Here is a 12,307-nt window from a genome sequence, read left to right on the forward strand (position 1 = left end):
GGATCCTTGTGGAATAGCCTGGGGTGTTTTCAGGATTTCCTTTCTTACAATGATAGAGTAGGGGTTCTTTGCATGATAATGGAGTATTGATGTGGTTAGGTAAGGCTGAGAATGACCCAGAAGTGACTCTTATCCTGAAATGGAGGATATGTTTCAAACAGTGATGCTTGTGTCAATTTCTTCCTAACAAGTTTATTTTTATACCTGGTTTTAATGACTAGCATAGTTCAAGACAATGCTACAGAGAGAATGCAGGAAGGGCCTTGTTGGTTGTATTGACAAATTGTGACTCATTTTTTTAGTCACATCTATGTTTTGCAGAGACTTTGTTGAATGTTTACTGATTTCCATCTGCCTTGGCATCAATCAAATGATCTTATAATCTAATAAAAAAGTGTTTTTTTTAAAAATCGTGTCTCCCATTGGCCAAACCTGGAGAAAACCAGAAGACAAAGATGTCCTGTCCACAGCTGGGAGGGCTGAGGCAGGAGTATCTCGAGCTCAAAGGCAGCCTCAGCAACTTAGTGAAGACTTAAGCAACTCATTGAGGGCTTGTTTCTAAATAAAATATGAAAAATGGCTGAGGATGTGGCTCATTGGTAAACACCCCTGGGTTCAATCCCTGGTACCAAAAAGAAATCTGGTCCATTCACAGACATTTAGCATTTAGATAATGGATATGTTCAAAGCTCTTTGAAATCATATATTTGCAATATTTTAATATAATTTAGAAAAATACCATTTCCCATATTTCAATCTCAGAATTTTTAAGAAATGAAATCATTTTCAGAAAAAAATTTATACAGGGGGTGGAAACAGTTGTAAATACCTGCTTCAAAGTGTTCTCTCCATAGCATGCATTTCTTTTTTCAAAGCCATCGCTATCTCTCTCACTCATCCAGTGTTAATGTTACTTGGCTGGACAGACTTGGTGTCATTTTTGCAGAGATACCTGCTGGGTTGCATATTCCTATAGCTTCTAGTCACCATGTAAATTTCAGAGACATGCTCTTTATCCAGTAATGTGGCAGAAGGAGGTACTCACTTGATGAGCTGGTCTGGTTTGTTTCTGTCAGTAGGAGAACACTTTAGGAACAGCTTGGACACATTTTGAGGGAAACAAATGAATCCATCTAAGTTTCTGCCAGTAACACCTGGTGGGCTGGCTCAAGGAGATGGAGAAGAGTTTAACAGAGACAGTTACCAATGCCTGGGTGCAGTTCAGGAAGCCAGCAGTGACAGGGAAGGAGGAACAAGGAGCCCTTACTTCTCTCCCAAAGCCTGGCCCCAGCCTAGGGTGAGAGCTCTTATTCCACAATGGGAGTACGATGGTGGCTGTAGTGGCAGAGGGCCATCTTGATCTACTCAGGCTCCCGTGAGGGCTCAGACAACAGAAGCCCATTTTCCGACAGTTCTGAAATCCAAGGTTAAGGTGCTGGCCATCTTCTCCCTGTGTCTTCACATGGTCACCTCTGTATTTGTCTCTGGGTCCATATTTCCTCTTCTTAAAAGGCCACCAGTCTAATTGATCTTCCTTGAGCCTAATTACCTCCTTAAAGGCCCTTTCCCAGATTCAGTCATGTTCTGAGATATGGGGGGTTACAATGTAACGTGTGAGTGGGATGGGGTGCAATTTAGCCCATGACTGGACACTGCCAACCTGTGGCCTGTAGGGAGGGTGCCCAAGCAGTCACACCTTAACAGCTGCTGCTTCTGATCTGCCTGGCAGTGGCTGGTCTGCCAGTACCTTTCACTGGCCACACCTAAATGGTGGGAGCCCGAGACAAGCCAGCCTGTTTGCTGCCACCCTGAGAGATGGTCAGCCTGCTGGGGTCTGGAGAGGAAAAGGAAGAAACATACAGGAATAATATTTTACAAAGTCACTGTGCTGAACTTAGAAAATAGAGATTTACAACTGTTAGGATTTAACAAAGAAGAAAACAGAACTAATGGTCAGAATGGGGTGGCTAGTTTTGTAGGTTGCACAGGGTCGTTAGTTTTGGAAACTGCTGTTACTAGGTTCAGCTCTGTGTGTTGTAACAGTGTGAACATCATGCATAGAATTAGTCCTTGTGAGAATTAGAAGTCTTCCCTCTGGGCAGACAAATGAGAAAACGTGCCTTCCACCAGGCTGAGCAGTCTTTTGGGTGCATACTTTGGTGGATTCCCTATTCATCTTCATAGGCCAAATGTGTATGACCTGAGGTAACAACCCTTTGTGACCTCAGGTTGACAGTCCATACTCCACAGTCTTCAGTACCCCAGCCCCCAGGGTCACAAGCAATTGAAGGATACATTTCAATGTTGTGTCTGCCATATTCTTGCCATACTCTGAAAACTGGAGGAAGAAAATTATTAAGCCATAGCAAAATTAAAACCTGTCACTTAAATCATTCAAGCCTTATCTGGCTAGTAGTTTCTGGATGAACTTAAATAAGTGTTTAGTGGATCTTCCTCCTAGAGGGAGTAACTAATTTAGATCACTTGTTAACACTTTGGGCAACGCTATTTTCAAAAAAAAAAAAATTGTTTTAGTTGTAGATGGACACAATATTTTTATTTTTATTTATTTATTTTTATGTGGTGCTGAGGATCGAATCCAGGGCCTTATGCATGCTAGGCAAGTATTCTACCACGGAGCTACAATCCCAGCCTGGGTCATTCTATTTTAAGAGTTTAGGATTATTGGCAAACACGAGTATAAGCACTGGGTCTAAGCATTGGGTTGTCTTTATCCATCCAGTAGCCTGTGGGTTATGGTGAGGAAGCTGCACACTGTATAGCTTCAGGGGGTACCGGGCCATTCTACAGTCATTGTAGACCTGTATGGCCTCTCTGACAACTCTCTGGTAGATAGTAGTGAAACTTTCAAAGAGCAGGTGTCTCCTCCATCTCCAACTGATGGGAAGTTGCAGTGTGAGTAAGTGGCAGGCTAGGTACCTAGGTGAGGCACTGGGGATGGTGCTGGGGAAAGGGAAGGACCTGGTGAAGATTAGCACATGGCCCTAACTCCTCAATAATGTGAAGGAGATAGATGGGCACCTTAGTCCCAGTTTTAAAATAACACTCAGATGTACTGCCTTCCCCATATCCCCTCCCTGGCTCTGTTGGTGAGCCAAGAATGGAAGGTTTGCAAGGAGAATGAGCTGCCACCTACACCAGCAGTGGCCACATTAGAATACAGAGGCTTTGGGTTTGAAGGGATGAGATTGTGAGACACCCACAATTGCCACTGCCAGGCCACGAGAGGGAGGATAATTACTGAGGTCCAGGGACCTGGGGTGGATGGTAAGCAGTGGCTGCACCAGCAGCAACCTGGCCTGGTCCATGGTTGCTGCAGCCATTGGTGGAAGCCACGAAACAATATCCCAGGAACCAGAGATCTGTGCCATAAACTGCATCCTGCCTTAGATAAACCCAGCTCCTTTTCAGAACAGAGAAGAGCAAATGAAATTCTATGTGAAAGCCATTGATACTGGTTGTACTCTAGGCCTGGCACCTTCCCTTCCCTTTCCCTTTCTTTGAGGGCCAGTCTCCTGTCAGCTGTCACTCATTGCTCAACTTTGCCAATATTTACCCTCCAACTCCCCGGTGTCTAATGACTGCACCCCATATGCCACGTGGAGGTGTTCATTGTAAAAGATAGAGACAGACAGATGCAGAGATTTCTTCTAATCTTACGGTGATAAACACTTTGAAAACATTTTGGCATTACCTTGTAAACCTAAAGCCAGGCCTGTCCAATGATCTAGCAGTCATACTTCAGGGCATGTCCCCTACAGGAAAACATGCAAGGTTGTCCCAGTAGACACATGAAGACATGTTCATCACAGTCAAAGACCAGAAAGAGAACACGTTTATCAACTATGAAGTGGTATACAATGGATTACTATTTGACAAAACAGATAGGTTATAGATATGCCAAAATGTGATTAAATGTTAAAGATTGAGCAAAAGAAGTCGAATGTAACAAATATTTAATGCATGATTTTATTTTTGTACAGTTTAAGTATGGGCAAACTAAAGTATATTTTAGGGATTCATATTTTAGTGGTAAATCATTAAAAAGGCAAGCAAATGAATACTGTGAAGACTGCAGAGTAGAACTTCCTGAATGAAAGGAGGGTTTTATGATTTTGAAGAGACACCCATGGGGAGTGGTCTGTGGAGGTGCCCCTGTTTGATTCTTGACTTGGGTGTGAGTCAGAAGGGTGTTCATTTGGTAAAGGTACATCTGTTTTATGCACTTTTCAAAGCTTATTATGTTTCACAAGTTAGAAAAAGTTAGCATGAAACTGCTCACTGCCTGTTAATTCTCAGGAAGATTAGGAATGGAGATGAAACTTACAGGATAAATAGGGGTTCTCTAGGTAGGGGAGAATATTCTAGGAGAGAGACAACAAAGTGCAAAAGTTCAGAGCAGAGAACTCTTCTGAGGTCTTAAGAGTTCATGATGGGATATGACTGGGGGTTAGGCTTCAAAGGCAGTAAAAATGAGTCATGGGGGAGCCAGGCACTTAGACTTGGTGGGGCTTGTAGAAGGATTTTAAACAAGGGAATGAAATTATAAGAATTGGAGAGCCCACGGGAACACATAGCAAAGAGGTCATTGAGATATGACTTCTTCAGCAGGGTCATTTGACTTGAGAACAGGAAGTTCCCTGTCCCCCCTATAGTATCGGCCAGTGCTATAAACTAAAAGGGGCCAAGTGGAAATGCAATGGGTGAGGTATGGATTAGGTTGGGAAATCCACTATTTCCCCATTCTAAGAGGTTGTAGCTCTTTTCATTCTCAAAAACTCAAAAGAATTTATTTTAGAGACATAAAAATTAACTTGGTTTTCCAGGTTGTTTTTCACCCTTCCTATCCCTCCAATGTAATGAGGTATAATTGACAAATAAAAGTTGCATATATTTTAAAAATAAATAATTCATGGTTAACAAGATAGTTCAACTGGAATTTTGATGCTCTATGAGACTAGATGGGTTTCTCTTGGAAGGTGCTTGAAAAAATACCCAGGAAAATCAGGTATTTCTGTAGGATCAGTTTCTAAAGCATATCGAACAGAGATGGCAACTTCCAGCTGACATCTTAGAAACCTCATTTTGTCCTTAATTTAATACACACCAAAGCTGGTGGCTGAGAACTTATTTTCCCTCAGGGGACAGATTTAGAAAGTGGTTTATTTTATCTTCTTTTCCTTCCATACTTTATCTTACTTTTATTTATTTTCCTTTCTGTGTCTTTTCTACTTCCTTTCTCTTTCTCCTTCATGCCATCTGCTCATTTCTATCTCCTTTCTGGTTTTCCACTGCCACAGCCTTCCTGATTGTCAATTTTACCATGTTCCATGTGACAACGGGCAAGCTGACTGCATGAGCCAAAATTATAACATCACAAGAAACCTCGTCTTTTGGAGGGTACCTGCCCTCTTAGGGCCAAATCTCTCCTGTTCCTTGTTACACCCTGACTGCTTCAGGAGACAGAATAGGAGGAGAGCAGCTTCCTCACACTTGAGGCCACACAGTGGGAGATAGCAGATTCTGAGCAGGGTGAGCCAGGCTAGGCATCTTGCACAGGAATGTGTGTGACATGGTTACATGTAGAGATACTACCCTGCAATCTATCAGATCATAATGGAATGAAATTAGAAGTCAATAATAAAATAAAATATAGAAGCTACTATAACACCTGGAGACTAAATAATATGTATTGAATGATGAATAGATAGCAGAATAAATCAAGGATAAAATAAAAAATACTTAGAAGTAAGTGAGAATACCATACAACATAGCAAAATCTCTGGAATACTATGAAGGCAGTGCTAAGAGGAAAGTTCATTGCATTGAGTTCATTTATTAAAAGATTAGAAAGTCAATGAATAAATAACCTAAGATTACATCTCAAAGCCCTAGAAAAAGAACAAATTTACACCAAAATCAGTAGAAGACAGGAAATAATTAAAATCAGAGCTAAAATCAATGAAATTGAAAAAAAAAAAGAAATAATTAAAAAAAATGACAAAACAAAAAGATGGCTTTTTGAAAAAATAAATAAAATTGATAAATGCTTAGCCAAGCTAATGAAGAGAGATAGAAAACTCAAATTACTAAAATTCATGATAAAAAATGAAATCACAATGGATACTACTGAAATACAGAAGATAATTAGAAACTATTTTGAAAATTTATATTCCAGTAAAATAAAAAATCCCCAAAACATCAACAAATTTCTAGAGACACTTGACCTAACCAAACTGAATCAGGAGACATACACAATTTAAACAGTTCAATTTCAAGCAACAAAATAGAAGAGATCATCAAAAGTCTACCAACCAAGAAAAGCCCAGGACCAGACAAATTTTCAGCAGAGTTCTACAAGACCTTCAAAGAATAATTATCACCAATACTCCTCAAATTATTCCATGAAATAGAGTGAGTTTGAAAGCGTCCTTTCTTTTCTACCAGACAAGTATCACCCAGATACCAAAACCAGACACATCAAGGAAAGAAAACTTCAGACTAATATCGCTGATGAACACAGATGCAAAAATTCTCAATAAAATACTGGCAAATCATTCAAAAACTTATTAAAAAGATAGTGCACCACAATCAGATGGGGTTCATCCCAAAGATGCAAGGTTGGTTCGACATACAGAAATCAATAAGTGTAATTTATCACATCATTAGACTTAAAGACAAGAGTTATATGATCATCTCAATAGATACAGAAAAAGCATTTGACAAAGGACAGCACCCCTTCATGTTCAAAACACTAGAAAAATTAGGGATAGTAGGAACATACCTCAACATTGTAAAACTTGCTAAGCTCAAGGCCAACAACATTCTAAATGGAGAAAAACTGAAAGCATTCCCTCTAAAAACTGGAACAAGACAAGGATATCCTCTTTCACCACTTCTATTTAACATAGTTCTGGAAACTCTAGTCAGAGCAATTAGACAGATAAAAGAAATTAAAGGGATACAATTAGGAAAAGAATTCAAACTCTCACTATTTGCCAATGATATGATTCTATATTTAGAAGATCCAAAAAATTTCACAGAAAACTTCTAGAACTAACAAATGAATTCAGCAAAGTATCAGAGTATAAAATCAACACCCATAAATCAAATGCATCTCTATACATCAGTGCTGAATTACTGAAAGAGAAATTAGGAAAATTATCCCACTCACAATAGCCTCAAAATAAAATAAAATACTTGGGAGCCAATCTAACAAAAGAGGTGAAACACCTCTACAGTGAAAGCTATAGAACACCAAAGAAAGATATTGAAGAAGACCTTAGAAGATGGAAAGATCTCCCATGCTTGTGGATAGGCAGATTTAATATTGTCAAATGACCATACTACCAAAAGTGTAATACAGATTTAATACAATCCCTATCAAAATCATAATGACATTCTTATAGAATTAGAAAAAGCAATTATGAAATTGATTTGGAAAAATAAGAGACCTAGAATAACCAAAGTATTCCTTAGAAAGAAAAGTGAATCGGGAGGATGACTATTCCAGACCTTAAACTATACTACAGAGGCATAGTAACAAAAACAACATGATATTGGGACCAAAAAAGACACATGGACCAAGAAGACACAGAGAAAACCCACATACAGACAATTATCTTATACTGGATAAAAGCATCAATAACATACATTGGAAAGCGGACATGGTGGCACACACCTGTAATCCCAGAAGCTCAGGATGCTGAGACAGGAAGATAGTGAGTTCAAAGCCAGCTTCAGCAATGGCAAGGTGCTAAGCAAGTTGGTGAGACCCTGTCTCTACATAAAATACAAATTAGGGCTGGGGATGTGGCTCAGTGGTCGAGTGCCCCTGAGTTCAATCCCTGGTATCCACCCCCCGCAAAAAAAAAATACATTGGAGAAAAGATTGCCTCTTCAAGAAATGGTGCTGGGAGAATTAGAAAGCCATATGTAACAAAATGAAATTGAACCCCATCTCTCACCCTGCACAAAACTCAATTCAAAGTGGATCAAACCCTTAGGCACTGGAAGAGAGTCTCTGCGCCTAACAGAATAAAAAGTAGGCCCCCAAATCTTCACCATGTTGGCTTAGGAACTGACTTCCCTAACAAGACTTCTAAAGTGCAAGAAGTAAAATGAAGCATAAATAAATGGTTAGAAATGATGGTGGAATGTGATGGTCATCATTATCTAAAGTAAATGTATGAAGACATAAATTGGTGTGAATATACTTTGTATACAACCAGAGATATGAAAAATTTGTGCTCTATATGTGTAATATGAGTTGTAATGCATTCTGCTGTCATATATGAATAAAAAATTCATAATAAAAAAGAAAAAGAATAAATACATGGGGTGGATTCAAACTAAAAACTGCTTCTCAGCAAAGGAAATGACCAATAATGTGAAGAGAGCCTACAGAATTTAAGAAAATCTTTACCACATGCAGATAAAGCATTAATCTCCAAAATATAAGAACTAAAAAAAAAAAAAACAACACCAAAAAAACAAATAACCCAATCAATGAATGAGCTAAAGAACTGAACAGTCTTCTTTTTTTCACAAAAGAAGAAATATAATGGATCAACAAATATATGAAAAAATGTTTAACATCTCCAGCAATTAGAGAAATGCAAATCAAAACTACTCTCATTTCACTCCAGTCAGAATGGCATTTATCAAGAATATAAGCAACCATAAATGTTGGTTAGGATGTGGGGGAAAAGGTACATGCACACGTTGCTGGTGGGACTGCAAAGTGGTGCAACCATTGTGGAAAGCAGTATGGAGATTCCTTGGAAAACTTGGAATGGAACTACTATTTGATTCAGCTATCCCACTCCTCAGTTTATACCCAAAGGATTTAAAATTGGCATACTATAGTGGCATAGCCACATCAGTGTTTATAGCAGCTCAATTCACAATAGCTGAACTATGGAACCCACCTAGGTGCCCTTCAACAGATGAATGGATAAAGAAATTGTGGTAAATATACACTATGGAATATTACTCAGCCTTAAAGAAGAATGAAATTATGGCATTTGCAGGTAAATGGATAGAGCTAGAGAATATCATGCTAAGCAAAATAAGCCAGTTCCCAAAAACCAAAGGCTAAATGTCTTCCCTATGCGTGGATGCTAATTTGCAATGCAGTGGGGCTAGGGAAAAATAGAGGTACCTTGGATTAGGCAGAGGGGAGTGAAAGGAGGTGGGATATGGGGGTAGGAAGAATAGTACAATGAATTGGACATTATTACCCTATATACATACATGATTATGCAACTACACAACCAGTGTGATTCTACATTATGTACAACCAGAAGGATGATAAGTTACACTCCGTTTATGGAAAATGTGTCAAAATGCATTCTGAACAAAATTAGAACAAAAACAACAAAAAAGCTAAAACAAACAAACAAACAAAAAACCCCAAACAAAAAGGCTGTCGGACTTGTGGCGTGTAGCTCTCTCTTTTTTATTGTTATTATTTTTTATTTGAGGAGCTGAATATGAAAGTGAAAGAAGGATCTGGAATACTTGTGCTGTTGTAGAACAGATTTTGACCTTCAAAGTGAGAGTCATTGGCTCTGTGAGAGGGATGAAGGACATCACCTGAGATCATTTGGCAAGAAACATTTGGAGTACCTGCTGTGAGTCTGTGTCCTCACAGACTGACTTTCACAGGTTTTTGGCTGTGCTGCCTCTGACTTTCATGAAGGGGCCCTAACTGAAACTGTTTTAGGAAACAGTCATTGTGTGGGTGAAGAAGGGGAAGAGGGGTCAGACAATATACAGGTATTTACAAATCCATAATCTGACATGTGGGGAATGTGTCATCTAGGGCAAAAGGAGTCAGAATGATGTTCTTTGGAAAGCATCCCACACCCTGCACCATCTCACCCTGCACAAAACTCAATTCAAAGTGGATCAAACCCTTAGGCACTGGAACAGAGATCTGCACCTATAGAATAAAAAGTAGGCCCCCAAATCTTCATCATGTTGGCTTAGGAACTGACTTCCCTAACAAGACTTCTAAAGTGCAAGAAGTGAAACGAAGAATAAATAAATGGTTAGAAATGATGTTGGAATGTGATGGACATTATTATCCAAAGTACATATATGAAGACATGAATTAGTATGAACATAACTTTTTAAAAAACCAGAGATATGAGAAATCTAGGGCAAAAGAAGACAAAGCAAAAAGCAAGATGATACTTTCTTGTCATACCGTCTAAACATTTTCAGAGCAGGAATGATAAAGGAATGTCAACTCTTTGGACATCTGTTCCAAATCTCCTTCCAATAAGAGCAGAGCTACCAAAGACTTCACTTGTTGGCTTACCAATGCCATCTCTCAGAAGGCACAGGAACCAGGGAGGAAATGGATCTCTGGAGTAATTCTGATCAGTAACTAAGGAACTGGCTGATAATGTGAAAATGAGGAGATCGCAGGAGAGATGCCTGTGTACCCTGGTCCCCTCATAGTATGTCCATAGCAATTTACTTCACTCTTGCTTTGTTACTTCTCCTTGAAACATTGTCACCTATAGACAGTGAACTTTTATCTTTCCACAAGACTGTCCTCTGAGGACCCGGACATCATGATGATGATGATGATGATGATGATTTTTTGGTGGGGCTGGAGATTGAACCCAGGGCCTTGTGTGTGTGAGGCAAGCACTCTACCAACTGAGCTATATCCCCAGCCCCACATTGTGTGATCTTTATGTCTTTTGGTATCTGGTGCAGTATCTCTTAAAAGCAAAAATCAATCTTGCTGAAATGGAATATCAGGAGCATATCAACCACTGTTGGGATGATCTGACAAGGCTCTTTAAGAGTTTTTTCTAATTATGTTTTCATTGTAGTTGGGTACGGTGGTGTACTTGGTAATATCAGAGACTCAGGAGATTGAGGCAGGAGGATTGCAAATATGAGGCCAGCCTCAGCAACTTAGTGAGGCCCTAACCAACTTAGTGAGACCCTGTTTCAAAAATAAAAAGTTTTGGGGCTGTATCTCTGTGGTAAAGTGCTCCTGGGTTCAATCTCCAGTACCCAAACACAAACAAACCCAAAAAACAAACATCAACAAAATAAAGGCAAAAAAGTTTCCATTGTAGAAAATTGGAAAAAAAATCAGAAAAATACGAGAAGATAGAAAATTTGCATAATATTCTCACCTACTATTAAGCATTTTGAATTTTTTCATTTTTTATACTTAAATATTGTTTTATAATTATGATCATGCAGTAGCTACAGTACCTAGTACTTTTCTTCTTATATTCTGATCAATTTTTCATGACTAAAGATTTTTGATTTGATTTGGCACAGTGGCACACACCTGTAATCCCAGCTAATTGGGAGGCTGAGGCAGGGGATCAAAAGTTCAAGACCAGCCTGGGAAACGTAGTAAGACCCTGTCACAGAACAAAAAAATATAAAAATGGTTGGGGATATTGCTGAGTGATAAAGCACTTGCCTAAAGTGGGAAGTCCTGGGCTTGATCCCTAGTACAAACCCCCACCTCCAAAGAAAAACTTTAAGTCTTTTTTTTTTTTGGTACCAGGGATTGAACCCAAGGGGGCTTAACCACTGAATCACATCCCCAGCCCTTTTTATATTTTATTTATAGACAGGGTCTTGCTAAGTTGCTTAGGGCCTCACTAAGTTGCTGAGGCTGGCTTTGAACTTTGCCATCCTCCTGCCTGAAGCTCCCCCTGCTGCTGGGATTACAGGCTGCACCACCTTGCCTGGCCAAAAAAGTTTTTTTAAAAAATGATGTCATAATATTTGTTTGCATATCTTTGTCATAATTAATCATGGTGATTTAAAAAGTAAAACAGCACAAGGATTTTCATGGGCTTCAACTTTTATGAATGTTGATATTCATGAAAAGTCAGAAAAGAAATACTACTTGTATTGGAGGGACTGGTCCAGGTAGGGTGGCAGGTTTGGCTCTAGGCTGTCCCTTGGGTTCTGAGCGTTATCTTGAGTCAGTTGTGGTACGTCTGGAAGGTGATCTGGTAGTGTGGACTGTGGAGCCAGATTTGAGGAGTGAAAGTTAAAGCTGCAGTGCTCAAGCCAGGGCAGAGCAGAGCAGTGAAGTCACATCTCCACCTCCCAAGACTGTCTGGCTTGTTTTGTGGTATCCTAGTTGGTATAACCAAATCTGGCAGGTGGAAATTACCACCAAACAATTTTAACTCACTAAGTAAGTTTGAGAGCTGTTCCAAAAAGATGCAGAATACTCCATGAGGTGCAGAGATATTCAAGCAGGGCCTGTGGCTTCTGGAATGTCAGA

This window comes from Callospermophilus lateralis, unplaced genomic scaffold (assembly GCF_048772815.1).
Source record: "Callospermophilus lateralis isolate mCalLat2 unplaced genomic scaffold, mCalLat2.hap1 Scaffold_107, whole genome shotgun sequence".
NCBI lineage: Eukaryota > Metazoa > Chordata > Mammalia > Rodentia > Sciuridae > Callospermophilus > Callospermophilus lateralis.